Consider the following 21,567-nt stretch of genomic DNA (forward strand, 5'->3'; position numbering starts at 1 on the left):
TATCTATTATTTGTATTTAGTTTTTTTTTTTCTTATTTGGATTACTGTTTGTTTTCATTACCCTTTAAGTTTGTTAGGACCACAATCCCTGAAAGAACTCATTCCAATGTTACTCTGCAGAACACTACATATAGTACACTTCCCACAGTAAGTCCTCAGTCAGTGCTGCTGTAGGTTATTGTGAAGGAATTTTTGAGTATCTCTCTGCCCATGGTATAATTACATCCTGGTTCTCTTCCTGTATTTCCAATTCATTCAACCTCACCTCTGGTAGTAGGTTTTTGTTGTTGTTGTTGTTGTTTCCATCTGAGTGCTGCCAGAGCCAGCAGAGTAAGTGACCATATATGTGGAATATTTGAGGGTCTCAGAAAGGTGTCTATCTTATACACCATCCCTGTTATTTTCCTATTATTTTTCAGTTCACATAGCAACATCATGCCCATTGATTACTACAAAATAGATTCTCCTTTGACAAATAAGAAAATTTAGGTTCAGAAACTCAAATGGTTTGTCCAAGGCCATTTAGTTAATAAATGTTGGAGCTGGAATTAAAGCTCCAAACCCCCAAGCAGGTTTCTTGCTCTAAGTATACTATCATTTTTTAAATACATCTATCACTCAAAAGAAGAGATCATTTATTTCCTATATTTCCTTCTGAAATGAAAATTATAGAGGTGATAACTGCATACAAGGCCGATTACTACCAAATCTTTAATATAAAAGACTTGAGCCTCTGTTTTTCTGTAAAATTTCCAGCTTGCTCAGGATGCTACATCCTTGATTCATGTTAGGGATTTAAATATGGACCAGAGCCTTGAGCACAAAAGTGTTATGAATTCATATATAAAGGTACAGCACCCCTGTCCTACAGCACACTTCCTGATGCTAATGTCAGTGTAGAGACTAGGTAAGCTAGATGCTGCATGAGGCTTCCTCCTTCGTGACTGAGAGGAGCTTTTCCTTTTCTTATCTATACTTTTTCTGACTGTAATGTCATTTACCCCCAACCTCTCCCAATTCCATTCTTTCTCTCATTTCTCAGCCCAGCTTTGTTTGGTCAACTGCATTCAATTTCTCATTCGTTCTCCAAAGGGAAAATAAGTCAGGAAGGGGAACAGAGAGGGAGAGAATGACTAGATCTCAACGACTGAAATCTTAATACTCCATTTTCCATTTCAAACCCAGAAAGGGTGATAGACAAGCCTTAGCTTGTCTATTAAGGGTACAGCATAGCAAAAAGATGATCCCAAGAAATATCTAATTTAGGTAAAACTCACACCAGGCTAATCTGAGTCTTGGGAAAGTCAGAAGATTGCGTTTCCTCAGCTGGCCTCTAGTTCTCTCTAGGACACTAGAATAATTCACATTAATGTTGATAGCCCCATTCTTTCAACCTGCACAACAGAGAAGAATATTGTTCAGCTACCTGTTTTATAGAGATGTGTGAAAATTGGTCAGCAGTTCTCTTGGTTTGCCCTACACAAACCACTGAGGCATTTTTTTTTCTTTTAAAGAGCTTAAGAGCTACTAGTACTTTGAAAATTACAAAATGAAATACTTCATAGTAGATTTTCTCTGGAAGCAGAATATCAGTAAAGACAGCAAAGTGGCAGGCTCTCGGACAATGCATATTAGTACAGCCCAAAGCTATCTAAAGAAGAGTTTCTGGGTGAAATGAGGTTTGGTAGTGTGTGGGATACAATTTGAAAGTGCTAGTAGTGAGGAAGGGAAGGGTGGAACGGGTGGTAATTGAGAAAAGAATTTGTACTGTTCTGATGGTTAAGTGTCAGACTTTATTTTAGTACAGCATATCTAAGAAAGGCTTTATGATCATAATCGGACCTTAAAATACCTCATGAAAAAATTGTGTCATTGCCTTGAAGCACCTATTTTAATTTAAGTGGTTCAAAGATTAGCCGTAGCTCATTAGACATTCTGTTGGTAGGGGAGGCAGGTCCCTGGACTTGCATTTGGAAATAGTTCATTGAACAGATTTCCAAGGATCCTACTGCACAGCCAGAGCTGTACAATAATATCAGTAGCAGTTTATAGGAAAATGGAATGGGCTATGGAAATTAGAATTTGTAACAGCTAGGGTAGCAATAAGCAAGGAGGTTAAATTGCCCTTTGCACAGAATTACAGAACCAACCACACCTAATTTCTGTGGTGTGTAAATAAAAGGGACAAAAAAGTGAAACCGTATACCATCTACCATATGCTTAGATTCTTGTCAAACTCTTAATATTTTTTTTTCCAGTACCTTTCTAAAATGCCCTCCAGAGGGGGTGGGATCACGGTGGTGGAATAGGGAGACTCTGAGCTCATGTTCCCCCACAGGCAAACCAAAACTACAATGATATAGAGAGCGATGCTCACTGAAATTGACACAGGGGACTAGCTCTTCCACAACCAAGGCTGCAAAGAAAGGTACACACAAAGTTTGGTAGGAAGGGAGGGAAAGCGATCTGGTGGGAGCCTGCACCCTAGCGGGGGACACAGAAGAGGAGGGGGATATCACAAGCTCAGGGATAGTCCCTAAGGAGTGAGGGGTTCGAGTCCCAACTAAGCACCCCAACTCTGAGGCCAGACACCAAAAAAACAAGACCCGTTAGCTGGTCTGAAACCAGTGGGGCTTACCGGAGAGCATAAGAAACCAAGACTCTGCTCTTGAAGAGTGTGCGCAGGCTCGTCTGCTCCCAGTCCCAGCACAGAGGCAGCAGGCTGAAAACCACCTGGTCCTCTGGCCAGCTTGCAGGATCACCCCAGCCCACATGCGTGCCCGCCCACACCAGGCTCCTGCTCCAGTAATCATTCCTCTTAAGGTGGATCCAGCTCAGGTCCCGGCCCTGCCTCTAGCCAGAACAGAGATCACCACTGGCTTTGTACACACACACACACACACACACACACACACACACACACACACTGGGGAAGAAGTGAAGCCCGCGTGGGCCCCACTGCCACACTGTGCAAGGGTACACCAAGGAAGGAACTGAGCCAGATCAGGCTAGAGCCCTGCCTCTAGCCAGGGCAAAGACCTCAGAAGTGCAGCTCCATCTCTTGGGCCTCAACCCCACCTCTGAACAAGGCAGAGATCCAGGGCCAGCTCATGTGTGGATCCAACCCCTCAGGGTGTGGCCATGCCCCCAACCAAGACAGAAACCAGCATCATGCCAGGGAGAAGCTCAACTCCCTCAGGCTCTTGCTCCAGCCCCTCAGGCCTCCAGGCCTTCCAGCCTCTTCTCACCAGTCTCTGCTGTGAGGACCACTGCCAGGCTGACTTTTGGCAGAGCTGGACCTCTAACTGGCCGCACACAGAATCTAAGTGCTGCGCTCTGGCTCCGCCCCTATTACGATCCTATGGTCCTGTTAAAAAATAAATGGAAGAGCAAGCTATCATTCAATCAACAGCCAGGAAAAGCAACAAACCTTATTAAAATAAAACAAACAACAAAAAGTGTATGTTTGTAAGGAACCACAATAAAATGACTTTTTAATGGCAAAATTAGCTCATCAAAAGAAATAGAATAGTAATCCTGTACTATTCATGCTGGTCAGAAAAACAAATACCGTATGTTAACACATATATATGGAATCTAAAAAAAAAAAAAAGGTTCTGATGAACCTAGGGGCAGGGCAGGAATAAAGACACAGACGTAGAGAATGGACTTGAGGACACAGGGAGGAAGAGAGGGTAAGCTGGGATGAAGTGAGAGAGTGGCATGGACATATATACACTACCAAATGTAAAATAGCTAGTGGGAAGCAGCCGCATAGCACAAGGAGATCAGCTCGGTGCTCTGTGACCACCTAGAGGGGTGGGATAGGGAGGGTGGGAGGGAGACGCAAGAGGGAGGAGATATGGGGATATATGTATACGTATAGCTGATTCACTTTGTTATACAGCAGAAACTAACACAATATTGTAAAGCAATTATTCTCCAGTAAAGAAGTTAAAAAAAAGAAGAAAAAAAAATAATAAGGGATTTCTATTTTTAGTAATCTGTTCCATGCACTAAGAGACACTTACGGTTTGTTGTATTGTGGTCAGTCGATAACTGGTAATCACAGTTAATAGGAAGAGATTCAGCAATTCAGTAAAGCAAGACGAGGATTAGAATGTCATTCACACAGAGGAAGAGGATGCACTTAAACAGAAGAAATAGTGCATTTGCTGAGCCTGGCACTATGGTCCTGAACAGAGAAGACTTCTGAAGGGAAACATTGTAAACTATTCAACTGCATACACTAATGGTCTTAGGGTAGATGCTCTTATTGAATCAAGTAGGGTTTGAAAACAGAAAACTAGAAAACAGCATGGACTTGTCCTTTGTTCTTCCATTATTGTAAATATTAATTGATTTTAGTCTTCAGCTGTAAAACAAATGGGTCATGTAGCATCTGCAACAAGAGGGAGATTACATATGAAGTCTGTATTGAAAGAAGCCTGGTGTGCCTGTTGGTTGTCACGATCTCACTTTGGGCCACAAGTTCTTTGAGTCTAGAGGTTATGTGTTACTCATCTTTGTGTCACCCTAGAGTCTCTTATGGAGTATCTAACATAGTCTCATAAACTGTTGGCATTAAGCTGTCATGTTAATCAATAAAGAAGTACTTGCATTTTCAGGATTCAAAGCTAGTAAAAAAAAATGGATATTTATATACAATGCTGGGTTTTAGTCAATATATAAGAATTGTTTGTAGTTAATATGTTAGGTGTCCAAAAGCACATTGACATACCCAAGAATCTTTGGGAAGTTTCTTGACTATTTTAAACATACTCAAGTAAATCTAGTTAATTACCTTAGAAATTAACATAGTTAATTTACTTAGAAAATATTTTTTCTACATGGGTAGTTAAAAAGGTAATCTAGCTAACCTATGTGTGAGTTATTAATAACTCATAATAGAGGTGTTTGAATTTGTGAGATTCTATAAATATGTGGCACTGAATCTCACATGTTGAAGAGAGGTTGATTATGGTTGGAAAAGGCAGTCTCATGTGCACAGTGTTTTGACCCCTTGGCCTGGAACACTGCCTAACCAACAGATAAAGAGCCCACATAGTCTCTGCTGGGCTTATCTCCTTGTGTGGGAATACCTAATTGTTCCCTTGTTCTGCTTAAGTGAGTACAGTACAGTGGCCTTCAGGCACACTCTCAGCTTTCAGTACTTCAGACTCCTTTGGCAGGGAGGGCGGTCCTTCTGCTGAGGAATGAGTGTTGCCAGTAGATCCATTGCTTTTCACTGGCTGCCTGGGCCACGTGCTATGCATTGGGACCGAGGTCCACTGTTGAGCTGGTCTTGCTCTGTCTCTTCTCGAGGTGAATAAAAGCTTAGTCCATCCAGTGCTTGACTGCTGTGTTTTCCTTGGCAACTCTGATACCAAGATGCAGTGGGCAGAAACATTTGGGCTTCTATAACCTGGTGGCTGGCGTTGTAATGACCTTTGCTCATCCTTCATGGAATCAAAATCCTTCCTTGGAATTGGTGACCAACGCATGGTGTTCTTCTCAACAACTATAATAGTGATGATGAGATGATACCGGGGCAAATGATAATGGAAACCGTAAGGGTTTCAGAAGTCAAATATCACAGTCTGTGTATAAAACTTCTTTCTATGCCAAAAGAAGTATCAATTTGTTAAGGATCCATGTAAGTGTGAACTAAAAAACAGAATAAATAGTTAAAAGCTTTAGTTAAAATGTGTTTAACAGGGCTTCCCTGGTGGCACAGTGGTTAAGAATCCACCTGCCAATGCAGGGGACACGGGTTCAATCCCTGGTCCGGGAAGATCCCACATGCCGCGGAGCAGCTAAGCCCGTGTGCCACAACTGCTGAGTCTGCGCTCTAGAGCCTGTGAGCCACAACTACTGAGCCCAAGTGCTGCAACTACTGAAGCCCGCGTGCCTAGAGCCCCTGCTCCGCAACAAGAGAAGCCACCGCAATGAGAAGCCCGCGCACCACAATGAAGAGTGGCCCCCGCTCCCTGCAACTAGAGGAGGCCCATGTGCAGCAACAAAGACCCAACACAGCCAAAAATAATAAATAAATAAATAAATTTTTTAAAAATGTGTTTAATAATTGTGAAATGTGAGAATAACAAGTTGAAAATATTCATATTTTCCTATAATCCACAGTACAGAAGGAAACTACAGAATTAGTTGTCATACTTAATGTTTGAAATTTTAAATTTGGGGAGCCAGCCATGAGACATCATTTTTACCTCCCTTCTTAAATGATGACAAAGTCCTCTCCATCAAATTGACTACCTTGCATATCTCCTTCAGCTTCAATATTAATGTTCTCAGAAGCCCCCAGATTTGGAAGGGCTCGAAGAGTCAATCTGTCCTTGCCAAACCCAAGCACCTAATTAGGATTTTTGAACATGCATTAAATATTTCTTCTCCAGAAAAAATACCATGAAGACTAGTCATTTTAAGATCCAATTGCTCAATTTCTATTTCCTATTATTTCTCATTATATAGGTGCGTTAGAAAATTCTTGGTTGAGGAAGTTTAGATTTATATGCAAGGCTCTCCTTATCCCACCCTTTTCCTTTGTATCCTTTTCGACCTTAAACCAATAAAACTACCAATGATGGATATAATTAGTTTAACTTGTGGTGAAAACTGATACGAGAAATGTTCATTTATGACATCCAAGGAATGAAAATTGCACAAGTGCTTGCAATAATAATGGAATTTTTGGAAGGCCTTAGTACCATTGCAGCCACTCCAGAGGTACAAATTTTTCAAATATCTTCCATGGCTATCCCCACATTTACATAAACGTCCCTTAATTTCTTTCCTCCCCATGTAGAGTATTGCTAAGAGTTGGTGAGATCAGAAGAGGAGGGGAAGTAGGAATAAATAGTCAGCATTATAAGCATAAGGGCATTCTAGCCTGGCTAAATTTGATGTATTGGTATGATATACATTTGCAAAAACCACACATTTTGCTAGGAATCTTTAAACAACCTCAGTATGGAAAAGTCAGTGTCTGAGACTGCTACTGCGCATTTTAGGATGACATGGGTTGATGGTGGACAAAAAAAAAAAAAAAAACCTCATAGGCAAATACTCATTTTAAAGCCACCTGAATTGCCAACACATTTTGTCTTACAAATGTGAAGCTATACTTCCAAGAAACAATACCAAAAATAATACTGAAATCCATTAGAAAGTGCTTGTGAAACAGTCAGGCTTTGAGGACTCCCTTGATTTTGATGATTTGAAAAGCAGAGGAAGAGTGTGAAACTAATTTCCACCCGGATAGGGGTTTGTTTTCCTTGCTCATTTGATATTAGAGCCAGCAGTAATAAATGGTTTAGTGTGACCCTAAAACTCTCTCTTCATTTAGACCAGACTGATTGGCAAGTCTGTGAACAAATAGGTCATTTCCCATAGAAGGACTATGATACATGCACTTTCTATTGCCAGGTTTGAAACCCCTTCATATTTTAGTTGAACTGCAATCCTTGGCATGCTGACAACACAAGCATATCCTATGACCATGGGTTAGTGACAGTGGATAGTAAAAATAATTACTCATTATAATTAATAACAACATGACAAAGCTTTCAGGCTGCTTAGTTTGGCATACAATGCTAAGTTTGAAAGACATCTTTCTTTTTTTCAGCCCTTCACATCAGAAGGGACTATTTGCTGCCCTTGTTTTCCAACACTGGATATAAGGCAGAGAGATAAAAACAACTTGCCAAAGGTCAAACAGAACATCAGGAAAAGTACTGGGTATTAAACTTCAGGCTTACTAATAATGAGGCACTTGGTTTCATTGCCTGACATTCTCATGTACGAGACTCTGACTTGTCTCCTACAGGATGCACTACTATTGCCACTTCATTCTCTATAATTGCTCATTAGACTGGCACTAACATGAAGCAACACCAAACAGTGGCTTTATCTTAAATGAGAAATTTGAATAAAATCAAGCTCAACTGTGATTCAAACATACAGAATAATCAGTAGAGCTTCACAATACTTTTAACCATTCCTCTTTTAGTTTACCTTGAAAAATCAAATTTCAGGTTTCTCTTGAAAAATTACTTTTCACATTTCTCGTAACAAATCACATCTTATATTAGCACATGATCAATTTTGTTGCTAACTGGTTATAACAAGACAATAGAGTTAGATGGCCAAACACAAAGGATACTCATAAAAACTTAGCTGGCCATACCTCAACCTCAAATTTACAGTCCCAAGATGTGTTATTACTATAGTTATGAATATAGCCGCATACAAGGAGACGTTCACGTTTATATGTTATGTACTGATTGGAAATAGACATCCTGTCAAAAATCCATCCGTAGAAGCCTTCCTTAGAGATAGTTTTAATTATGCTGCCAGATCACTGAATATATAAATCCTCCTCTTCTACTTAGAAGAATTTTGATGGAAAAAACCATTTGAGACAACTGTATCAGCAGCTGGATATACTTGAAATGCATGCTGTAGGAAAGTAGGCAGTGTTATATTAAATTATCACTTTTCAAGCTCTCACTATATTGGGCTACTAAATTGATAATTTTTTATTAAATTATAAAATTAAGTTACATAGCAGAGGGAGATATTCCTCAAATTGGTTTTACAGATGTTTTAATTGAATATCTTTTGGAGTGGGATGTAAGAAATTGAACTGACTGGTCATTTCAATACATTGAAATAATCTGTGTAGATGGTATGAATGTTAAGATAATAGAGCATTAAACACTTATTGGAATCACAATAGTTTGAAATTGTGAGTGTTATAATTAGTACTCTTTCTGGCATTATTATGCACGTTCCTAATACATAGAACTAAATGCACCGGTAGGCTGAGTTTCTGTTTTGCATTCCTACTGCCTTTTTAATCTAGATGCCTATCAGTAGAATAAGTCATGTGCCAACTCAGAGTTAGAAACCAGAACTGAGACCTTGGTATTGTGTTTTTCTAGCAAAATGTTTTTACCTGCTTTGACTAATCTTATGTTAAATACTCTAACTTTAAATAGCTCACAGGGCAGCACTTGTAGCTCTTACCTTGATATAACTGACTCCATTCTTAATTAAATGTTATGACAGCTTAGATCTGAAAAGCAATCTATTGTTCCCCCGTCAGACTTAGAAAAGACTGATATGTCCAAGTGCATACTTCCTGGTCCATACCAAATTGATGTCTACGTCTACAGGAAACCAATACACTGGTTGATTGAGACTGTTCCACACATTGAGAAAAATTTAAAGAAAATTATCCATTTTAATAAATTAAGGCTAGAATAGTAAAAAAAATTATTTGTAAATGGGTTCCATAAGATTTTTTGTAGCTATATCATGCATGAAAGCAGAGTATTATCACATTCATTTCACATTATTTGAATCAATGTAACATTCACCTTTTTTAAAAAGACTATTTTTTTTAGAGCAGTTTTATGTTTAGAACAAAATTGAGAGGAAAGTACAGAGAATTCTCATATACCCCCTACCTTCATGCATGCACAGCTCCCTTCATTATCAACATTACTCACCAAGATAGTACATTTTTTGATTTGGATGATACATCCTAATCACCCAATGTCCATAGTTTACCTTAGGGTTCACTCTTGGTGTTGTGCATTCTATGGGTTTTGATAAAAGTATTATGACATATCCATTATAATAATATCGCACAGAGTATTTTCACTGCCCTAAGAATCCTCTGTCCTCCACCCATTCATCCCTCACAACCCACGAACCCATGGCAACAATGGATCGTTTTACTGTCTCAATAGTTTTGCCTTTTCCAGAATGTCACGTTGTTGGAATCACACAGTATGTAACCTTTTCAGATTGGCATCTTTCACTTAGTAATATGCAATTTAACTTTCCTCCATGTCTCCATGTCTTTTCATGGCTTGATAGTTCATTGCTTTTTAGCGCTGAATGAAATTTCATTGTCTGAGTGTACCACAGTTTATTTATCCATTCACCTACTGAAGGACATCTTGGTTGCTTCCAAGCTTTGGCAACGATGAAAAGCTGCTATAAACATCCATGTGCAGGGTTTTTTGTGGACATAAGTTTTCATCTCCATTGGGTAAATACCAAGGAGTGTGATTTCTAGATCTTATGGTAAGAGTATGTTTAGTTTTGTAAGAAACCACTAAACTGTCTTCCAAAGTGGCCGTATGATTTGGCACTCCCAGGAGGAATGTAGGAGTGTTCCTGTTGCTCCACATCTTTGCCAGCATTTGGTGTTCTCAGTGTTCTGGACTTTGACCATTCTAATAGATGTGTAGTGATACCTCATTGGTTTTTTTTTTGTTTTATTGGTTTTGTTTTTTATCTCATTGTTTTCATTTGCGTTTTCCTAATAACAAATGATGTGGAACATCTTTTCATGTGCTTATTTGCCATCTGTGTATCTTCTTCCATGAGGTGTCAAAGTCTTAGGACCATTTATTAATCAGGTTGTTTGTTTTCTTATTTTTGAGTTTTAAGTGTTCTTTGTATATCATGGATAGCAGTCCTTTATCAGATGTGTCTTTTACAAATATTTTCTCCTAGTCTGTGGTTGTCTTTTAATTCTCTTGATATTGTCTTTCACAGAGCAGAAGTTCTTATTTGTAATGAAGTCCAGCTAGCTCATCAATCATTTATTTCATGGGCCATGCCTTTGGTGTTGTACCTAAAAAGGCAACACCATACCTACGGTCATCTAGGTTTTCTCCTATGTTATATCTTCCAAGAGTTTTATAGTTTTGTATTGTACATTTGGGTCTGTGATCCATTTTGAGGTAATTTTGTGAAATGTTTAAGGCCTGTATCTAGATTTTATTTTTTTGCTGGTTGAGGAGACTATCACTATCAACATCGGTTATCACTCCATTGTATGGCAACATTCACCTTTTTTGGTAATTTAGATTTTGCTTCAGTGATGACAGTAGAAATTGGTACTCTATTCTGTCACTTCAGGTAATAACTGCATTTCTATTTTCTTTTCATTACAAATCAATAATGCAATTAACATAACAAGCTCCCCAGAGCTATCTAATTATTGCTTTTATAAAGTAAAGAATTGCCACATAAAATGTAAAATAGCTCGAAACAAAATCACAAAACAAATTCCAGAAAACCACTCCCTAGAAAAAGAAAATAGTGTACCTTTTATACAACTGGTTTTCTTTAAGATTTTGTAAGAACTAAGGATAGACTAGCACCAACCAAATCAAGGAACTCACTCTATTCACTTCAAGAATCAACATAATCCAGTTTGGGTTCCCAAAAGAAAACGTGCTGCCCTTCAGATATGTTGATACCATTTTAGACCATTAATTCCTTTATTTTGTTTAACCCATGGAAAAGCAACTTTAGTACATGAATAAGAAACTAAGAAGTCTGACTATACATATATACCAGTTACTATTCTAATCAAATGACACATATAACCAACTTAATCTGATGTATATTTAATGGCATTCATGAATTTTTTTCAGGAGAAGTAGGCATAAATTGTAAGTAGTTAGCATATATAATGCTAATTGATTACTATTATGTTTACATAGCCACATCTTTCTCTTTCTCTCTCTCTCACACACACAGATAAACACACACACACACACGTTTCTTGTATTAGATCTTCTGTTTTTCAAACAACTGTACAGCATTTAAATTTCATAGACTGTGAATTAAAGGCAGTAAGGGGCCACTGACTGGAATGCATATTAAGACAAGTCACATAGTTAAATAACCGTGGGAGATGCAAGCATCAGGAAGAAAAGTGAGGTACATTTAGGTGGATAGTTAGTGTTCAAAGGTCTTGCCACATAGGTAGACAATGAGATATGACAGCCAGAAATGAGACACCAAGATCTGAGTTGATAACAAAATCCATAATTAATGCATGGTAGCAACTGGAGGTGGATAGGGCAACAGGGGAAGTCTCAAGCTTGGAGAAGGGCTCTGGTCTTAGTCAGCTCAGAAAGTGACTCTAATTGTAACAATTAAAGGGTTTCTGGTCCGGGTAATACTGGGATAACTACTTAAGAAGTACTACTTTAAGCCTCATCAGAATTTATGCCTCATACCAAAAAGAAGCCAGAGCGTAAAAGTAAATCAGGGCATTTCTTCGTCCACACTTCCAGTGGTTTTTCATCACTGGAAGCTTTCCATCACTGGAAACAAACCTAAAATTTATCATAGCTTACAAGGCTTACCTTGACTTGCCCCACCCCTGCCCTGTCTTTTTGGTATTTCTTGGAACACGCCAAACTCACTCTCATATCTGGGCTTTTGCACTTTCTGTACTCTCTGCCTACAACCAAGGCTCATTCCATTAAATCATTAAAGCTTCTGCTCAAATGTCACTTTCTCGAGATGTATTTTCTGAGAATCTTATCTAAAACAGCAACCCACCACTTGCAAACCTCTTAACACTATCAATTTTTCTTTATATTTGACATCGTTGAATATATTTATTTGTTTATGTTATACCTCCTCTATTAGAATACCAGTTCCATGAAGGCAGAACTTTCTGTCTATTGTGTCACTCTTGTATCACTAGCACGAGAGTTGGAATTACTGCTATGAAGCTAATGAAACTTAAACTTCAGGAACTCTCATTTGCATAGGCCCTTTTCAAGGCACTGCATGTAATTTTGTATTTATAATTTTGTAGTCTTCTTTGCAAAGTGGGCCTATCAAAATCGTGCAAGCCTTTAGACCTCACTAAACCCCTGCTCAGCATCTAGTGCCTGACACTTCATAAGCCCTTAATAAATATTTTTTGAGTGAAAGAATAAAAGTGAATGAACAAGCATCTTACGACAAAAAGATTTCTTAGCTTTTTCCTTCATAGCAAGTTTTGATAAAGGTTGAACTTGGTTGAAAAGTAAAAGATGTTAGGTAGCCATTGAGGATATGGGAACAGGGCTGTTCTGAAGAATATGGAAGAGATACTAGAAGAGGATGCTGTTGGGTTATTAAATTAGAGCAGAGATGTACATGATGATTTATTGCCTTAATAAATGGTACTCCAATTATAATTCCATTTCCTGTGACACAGCTTTCTTTCTCTTATATTTCCTAGGAACTACTCTTTCTAGTATATCCAGGCAGTATCCATACTTTTAAGAAAATCACTGAAGCATGACTGCCTCCTCATTGCTGCACTGGGTTGCTTCTTACTTTTCCCTGCATCGTTTTTATAATCTTCAAGGCTTTTAAGAAAGTTTATAGATTCAATCAGGATTGTGCCATAAAGTGGCCTTTGCCCAGTGGAAAAATAGGTGCATACTGCGTGCATACCTCATAATACAGTTAAACCTCTATGTCTATAGATATATGTATAATATACACAAATGTACCGTAGATGATATACGTGAGCGAGAGAGATTTAGCAAGCAAACCTGAGGATTTATTTTCACTTGTTAATTGTAGCTGCTCTATAGGATCTTTCAGCTCTTCCTGAGTCATTAATAAGGAATTCATAAAAATAAGCCATTAATAAACGAGCTTGGTTAAATAATACATTACACTTTAAATAATGGTCAAAACTAGTTACAATGAAAACTATCTATGAATTGATCACTCTCAATTTATAGAAGCCCATCTGCCTTGGTTTTTCATCTAGTCAAATTGTTTTTTGGCCAGTAGCGCTGCCTGAGGCAAATTTATATCAACCTGACAAAAAGCAATAGAAAGTCTTGCTTCAGCGGTTCTCATTGCTTAAAGCTAGGATACTTCTTTAAAAGCTCCAAGGTGTTATAATTAAAACTGTATCAATTGCTTAACTTGTCAACCAAAGGCAGTTATTGTAAAGCATTATTTCCCCTCAAACAGCTAGACTCTCATTGCTCATGTGTGATGGCATTTATAGAAAAAATATAATTAAAGTGTAAATTTCACTTTGGGGAAGGAAACCTCATCAAAGCATCTCCAAAACTTCTGGAAACTGTTCACTTTCTCAGAAGCTGTACGTACTCACTTTCTATTAACATTTACAGATCAACATGTGCAAACACAATTCACATGCAAATTTTTGATGGTGACTTGAGAGGAAGGGTGAAAAGACTCTCTCCACAAATGTTGTATTGACTTGAGTAATGGAATGGCAATTGAAATTGTAGTTAAAGATATTTCTTTTTAGTGATTTCATTCTTATTTTATCTTTCTGTTGCCCCCTCTTTTTCCTCAAGAAATACAGAATGCAATTACTAGCATAATGATTAAAGAAATAATTAGGCACTGCAGGCTCACATCACAATAATTTAGGACAATTTCAAGCTTTTACTACCATGTCAAATTAGCAAATTCTCTCTGTTACAGAAAAGTTTGTGAAGCAAAATTACTCTATCTTCCTCTGATTCCACCACCACACACACAAAAAACCCCACATTGATGGCAAAAGGAACACTCTCTTATCTTGTATAAAAAGGAATAAAATCACTTCTCCATAAATTAAAATGCAAGAATCAGTTCTACTCTGTTGTTTTTGTGCAAACAAGCTGCTTTTCATGGAAAGCTTTTATTTTAATTAAATAACAGACTCAACCCACTGCAAATAATTGTGTTGTTAATCTCACTACATTACTTTGAACTGAAAGTGAGGAAAAACTGGTCAATGTTAATCAATTGCCTTGGAGGAACAGAGAGCTCTTTTGACAGAGTTGCATAATGGATGAAGCGCAAAATGAGATAATTGGGAGATGTTTGTCCTAGAGGGTGCTAAGTTCGTAATTACAATTAAAAAGTTCTCTCATATCATAATATTGTGCTTCGTAAAAACACACGCTCTGTCTTTACTTGACTGCATCAATATATATTTTTCCAAACCAATAATGTTCTGTTCATCTGTAACCTAGCCTGAGGTTGGAAAACTAACGAAGAATGTAAATAATCCTGACTACTCATATTTTTTTCTAACATGAGTGCTATTGCATGCTCATTCATAGATAGCTCCTTGACCAGAGAAGTGAAGCCTTTCTTGAATACATGATCCTAGGGTGACTGGAAAAAGTAAATATTTGATCGAAAATTTTAACTCTACATTGTTTCAGGATTATGTTTTATAAACTCTAAAATCTCCAAGTGAAGTCTGGTATATTAGGATGTTAGAAAATTCATGGGCAGATAAAGATTATTTCAGAGATGCTTTATATCAAATGGTGATAGTTCAACATCTTGTTTCTTTCAAGAAAATCAAAGCATTTTGTTGGGAGCTCTTTGGGACCTGTCATATAGTCAAGGCATAAATCCCTTAACACATAAAAAAGAGTTACTAATATATTGCATTATGATATTTTTTCACAGTTTATAAAACCCTGCTGTTGGTTCGAGATTTCAAGAGCTCCTTGGGTGAAATCTAAAACTGGCCCCCATACACGGAGGGCTAAGAGAGATGGGAGAAAGAGGCAGCCCCCCTCAGATTGGTAGGTGGAAGTTTTAATAAGCAAGGGAAATTACATACAAACTTATCTTGGGTGACCGCAAGACAAGTAGATCTCCACACCAGCCCTCCAGAATCTTGAGTTTAAATAGAGGACTTAATGGGGTTTAGTCACATACATAGTCCAAATGGTCTCAGTAACACTTCACTCTCTCAAGGATACGTCCTTGAAGTGACTTCTACTGAAGAAACTGTGGACAGAATGTACATTCCAAGGACAGGGGAGGGGGTGAAGAACATCTGACTGCCTGGGTCCGGCTCTCAGGTCAAACGATAGTTGTGTCCACTGATGATCTCCTCCATCAACTTTCTTATTTGCAACAATCTTGTGAAGTAGGTAAAGCTGGTTTCATCATCTCTGTCCATTGTATAGTTGAGAAAATTAGGGCTTAGTCAGTAGTTACCAGAAAGAGAATTTGAATTTGGGCCTTCAACCTCCAGGTCTAATGCTTATTTTCCTATACAATATTAAGAAATACTAATTTAAAGAGCCAAAGAAGAAGGTGGAAAGGGGTTAAAACCATGAAACTGGTGCCCATTCTCTTTTGCAGGCCAGTCATGGGTCTATTTACTAGCCTTTTTTATTTCACAAGTTTCAAAGGGCTAATGACGCATGTCATAATGCCCAGGTGAGTGATTGGTCTGTACAGATTATACAAAAAGTCCATTTTAATTTAAATATTTATAATTCACATCTCTCTGCCAAGACATGTCCTCCTGTTGGTCAATAAACCTTTAACAATTACCTTGAGAGGTTTTACTGTGGTCATACAATTATTATTAGTGAAAAAGAAATATCCCAAGAATCAATGCTCAGACAGGAATGGGGACCCTCAAAAATTTCATAATACATCAATGCTGAAGCTTTCATTTCTGTTTCAAAGCTTAAGTGCCATTTAAATCTTATTACTTTCAGGGTAACTATGTAAAGTGTTTAAAAAAAATAACATTTAATGCATCCAGGCAGAGTTTCAAGATGCTTATTTAATATTAGGTTTGAAAGGAAACTTAGACAGCATCTACTCCAACCCCTTCTTTTTACAAAGAAGATAGGGTTCAGAGGTGCTATGACTTGCCCAAGTTCTCACAGTTAGTGGTATAGTTGGAAATACAATCCTGCTTTCTTGTGTCCCACTTAAATCTCCATCATGTCTCCTAAATCTCTCCTCACTCTACTGCAAAATGTAGGTTTGAATAAAATATATATTAATTATTTTTAATATTAGTATAACAGTAGTTGCATAAATATCAGTACTCAGGGCTTCCCTGGTGGTGCACTGGTTGGGAGTCTGCCTGCCAATGCAGGGGACACGGGTTTGAGCCCTGGTCAGGGAGGAGGCCACATGCCGCAGAGCAGCTGGGCCCGTGTGCCGCAACTGCTGAGCCTGCACTCTGGAGCCCACGTGCCACAACTACTGAAGCCCGCACGCCTAGAGCCCGTGCTCCGCAACAAGGGAAGCCACTGCAATGAGAAGCCCGGGCACCACAGCAAAGGGTGGCCCCCGCTCGCCGCAACTGGAGAAAACCTGCGCGCAGCGGCAGAGACCAATGCAGCCAAAAATAAATAATTAATTAATTAAAAAAGAAAAAAAAAAGAAAAAAAAAATCAGTGCTCAAATGAAATGACTTTATCTTATGTTTAATAATATGAATCCTCTATGTTTTCCACTAGTAAAAATAACATTATTTTATTACAAATTACATTATTATGTTTTCTAATTCTGTATCAGTGTTAGGTTAATGTATTTGATATAAAAGCCTCAGGGCTTTCAGAACATGTCAATATGGAGCTATTTGCCAATAATTACATGAATAAAAATCTTGTGTACATATGACCTACAAGTTTAACATTTAAGACTATTCTTTTTTAAGACTATTATTTTTTTTAAGATGAGATGTTCTGCACTGAATGAAGACCCCATCTTCTGACTGGGTAGAACATTTTTATGTTTTCTTAGCGCAGTCACACTGTATGATATGAATCAAAGATAATTAACTTACCTTTCGTCTCATAGAAGTATTATATGTAGTAGAACACGGCACAGTGAAAAGAACAAAAAAAATTGACACTTATACTTTGCATTTGTTCATAGGCTACAAAACAGAGACATCAGGGCTTCAGACATTTAACATGAGATATGATGTCTAGACAATATCACAAATATTCCCCAAGTTCTTGCTCCTATTCTCCTCTTACAGATTTTTCTCTTTGCAATCCAAGAGTTTTGTAACTAATCTCACTGCCTCTCATTTCTCCCATTTTAACTCTGAATTCAGCTGTCAGATTAATTGTCTAAAGCCCAGTTTTTAGGATACTACTTTTAATTGCTGCTCAGTACCTAAATTCAAATGCCTCCATAATTTGTCCCTACTTGTCCTTCTCCAGTTTTCTCCTGCTTGAGCGTCATAAAGCCTAGTGCATTTCCAGCACTGTCCAGGGGAGGGTGCCTCTATCCACAAATAAGGAACATTGGGCTTCCTGGCTATCCCTGAAGTGGCGATGGGGACCTCAGGCTATCTCAGATAGCTAACGGGAACCATTAAGAGCATTCAAAGAATATCTCTAGTTCTTAATATTTTTAAGATAAATACAGGTCATTGGATGACAGCACTACGAATCTCTCAAAGTAAACACCCACGATACTCACCTTAAACCCCAGTGATCTCCCCTCTGCCTTCTTCCTTGCATATACTACCCCATCCCTAAAGTATTTCTCTTCTTTGTCTTCCTCAACAATTCTGAGTATATTACTTAACCTCTCTGTACCTCAGCTTTCTCGTCTGTAAAACGGGGATGACAATAACAACATCTAATCCATAGAGTTGATATGAAGATTGAACATAACACATGGAACAATGCCTGACATATAGTAAGTTTTCAATAAACATTAACTATTATTCATTTTGCCATCATCACTAACATTATTATTATTACTATGATTATTATTTCCCAGCAACCCCTAAGTGAGCATAATATAGAACAGAGAGATAGATTTTATTTTTATTTTACCCATTACATTTAAGTCCAGGTTTCTATTTTTAATTCTAAAATGCCATATGTTGAATTCTCAATATGTAATTAAGAAAATAATAAAAACAGCATTAAACGAATTACTCCTTATGCCTGTTTTTCTCTTGTAATCAATAGCTTTAAATGGGGAGGATGGGAGTGGAGAAGATCTTCATTCCTGCTCAAGTGGGTAAGGTGAACTTTTTAAAAAAGAAGAGGGAAGGAAAGGGGGAGTAAAAAGAGGAGAACCTTCTACAACATTAGCTGCAAAGAGGCATCCCATTCAAAGAGTTTCAACTAGCCAGAGTTTGTGAAGGCAGAAACATTTTTTCCTTCAATTTTTGTAGAGCGCTAAGGTGTGTTAACTGTTGAAATGGTGTCTGCTCTTTTGAATAGCTCTCAAATTCTGGAATAATGTGATGCATTTAAGAAATAAATGTTGAGTGCTTACTCTCTGACAGAGATTACATAAAACAGGATCTCAAAAAAGCTCAATGAATAAATACATATGTTTGGATGGGGTCTTAATAAGCAGTTGATGATTAAGAACAAAAAAAAATGAGGGCTGTTCATATCATTAAATGCCCTACTTTGGTTAAAATGTATTCTTACGTAAGCAATTCTTTGTCCAAATCCTTGACATTTATTGCTATACTCATGTGTACTTGTTATACAATTATTTTGTCTCTCCACATAGATTACAAGGTCTTTGAGGGCAAGGACTCTACCTGTTGTAAATGTTCTGGAACTCTTCAACCACTCTGTTTCCTATGGATTTTAAATGTCCAGGAATTCACTGAAAATAAGAGTTTATTATTTGGTTGCACACGTACCCAAAAGCATCTCAGCATAAAGGTAGGACAGAGTGAGTGTTTTTTCTGAGATTCTTGTGTTCAGTTTCCTCAAGTAACTATAATGAACCTTCCGGGAGCTACTTTTTCAACTGATTGGGATTTTCAACAACTACCTCTCAACCGGTAGTTTTTAGCCCTCACTGAATCCATGTTTTCCACTTCAGTCTCCTCCTTGTTTCCTAACCCCCACGAAGATGGAAAGCACTATAAACAGCTTACTCTCTCTTCATTTGTTTCTCATTACATGTGTTACACAGAGATTTGTGCTTCGTTTTGTGTTTAATGAGGGTGTTTGAAAAATCATCATGGTTTTATGTCCTCTATTACAAATTATAAACATGTGATTAGAATATTTCAATTTTCTACCAAAGGAAACCTCAAGATGCCATGATTTCTGTTACACACCTCACTTAGCTGGCAGTAACAGAAGTGGGGTTGGAAGTTGGGAGTAATATTTTTACCCCTACGAGTCATAAAATTTCAGAGCTGGAGAAAAAAAAAAAACAGAACTCAGAAAGTCTGTACTGTAAAGCCACTGGTAATAATTTCAGTGTGCCTTACTTAGAAAGAAAATATCTTCTGCCCTTTTAGGGGAGGAAAGTGTTTTTCACCTAGTTTAAATTTAATGACTTCCTGTTACAGCTATTGAATTTTAAATGACAAATTTTGCCCTTCAGTTTTCACACTGGATAAAGGGATTTGGCACTTAGCATATCTATAACTCAACCAAATTTTAGTGAGAAATAGTTGATATTTCAGATAACATAATGAGCTCATGGATGTTTCAACTAAACAGTGCCATTTTCTCATTTGTGTATGGATTTTATTACCAATTGAAAACTCTGAACACCTCTCCCCTTCTTCCTTTTCCCTCCTGTCCTTTCCCCTCACTCCAGCAGCCTTTTAGTGAAGGTGCACATCTGCTGCCATAAACACACAAATTAGCACATCAATGTTTCTGACAGAAAAAAAAAAGTGCAATAAGAGAATGTTTTGAAAGCAAGCCAGTTTGTCAGTAAATTATAAGCTTCATTACCATAAAACTCTAACAAAATAGAACCCACATCTCATTAACTGAAAGCACAATATGACTGCAGCAATATTCATCTCCCCAAAGAGTGCTTATCCATAGGAAAAAAAGATAAAAGTTTTGCTTAGAGCTGCCACTAATGACAGCATTAACTTTATTTATTAAAGAATGTCTAAGCATTTTGCAAAACATACATTTTACCCCCTCCTCCATCTTTTTTTTTCTGATTAAGCACAGTGGCGGGTTATACAGTACAAGAGTTATATGATGGCTAACTTGATTCCACTTTAACATCATTCTAATTATGCTCTACTAAGGATGGAGACCAGTTTTGTTTTGTTTTTTTCCAGGCACTGCTTCTAACTGTGTATTGCTGGTAAAAATTTTTCCACATTACATTTAGAGCCAAAATTCCATATACCATTTAGTTCCCTGATGAGTTCATTTCTGTAAAGGTAGAAGGAAAGAAATTCACTTCACCACTTTATCCAAAATAGAAACTTATTGTCAAACTTAGAGTGTTCAATAGGTCTTGGAAGTGCTTGGGTACCCCTAACCCAACTTCTATAGAAATTATCTTGTCATGATTTAGAAACAATTCCTTAATAACTGTACTATTGTGTGTGTGATTCTGTATGTTTAAGAACATTTTTTAAATTCTAAGAAAGCAAAGCTATGTTTAGTAAAGTTTTTGCTAAAGAGTACCAGTTTCGGAGCAGACCTAATCCTAAATTAGATAGCTCAAATTGCTAAAGAGTAACGCTTTTGGAAGGGAAACAATCTCAAATTAAGTAAGTAATTAGGCTGACAGAAGGGAACACAGAGTAATTAGGAGTAAAGACAATGCTAGCATAACTTGAGTAAGAATGGTTGTTTAGTCAACTATTTAATTATGGACCGAGTTTTTGAAAATAACACGGTAAGAGTTCAAATGGCATGATGTCTTGTACTTGCTTGAAAAAAACAGAAGGACAATGAACAGATGAAACGAGACTGGGAAAAATGTTGATAATTGTGTAGGCTGGGTGATGAGTTCATGGGAGTTCTCTGTACTATTCTCTTTACCTGTGTGAATGCTTGAAATTTTTCATAAGTTAAATTTTATATAGGGAAAAAGGATTTGAAACTCACATTAGGTAAGAAGATCTAACCTTCCTTTTATCTGTTTTCTATTATGCAAGGAAAACAGGAAAGGCTGAAGGAGAGGCAGCTTTATAGCGGGAAAGGCCTATTGTGTTTCATATCA

The sequence above is a fragment of the Balaenoptera acutorostrata genome, chromosome X, assembly GCF_949987535.1.
Source record: "Balaenoptera acutorostrata chromosome X, mBalAcu1.1, whole genome shotgun sequence".
Taxonomy (NCBI): Eukaryota; Metazoa; Chordata; class Mammalia; order Artiodactyla; family Balaenopteridae; genus Balaenoptera; species Balaenoptera acutorostrata.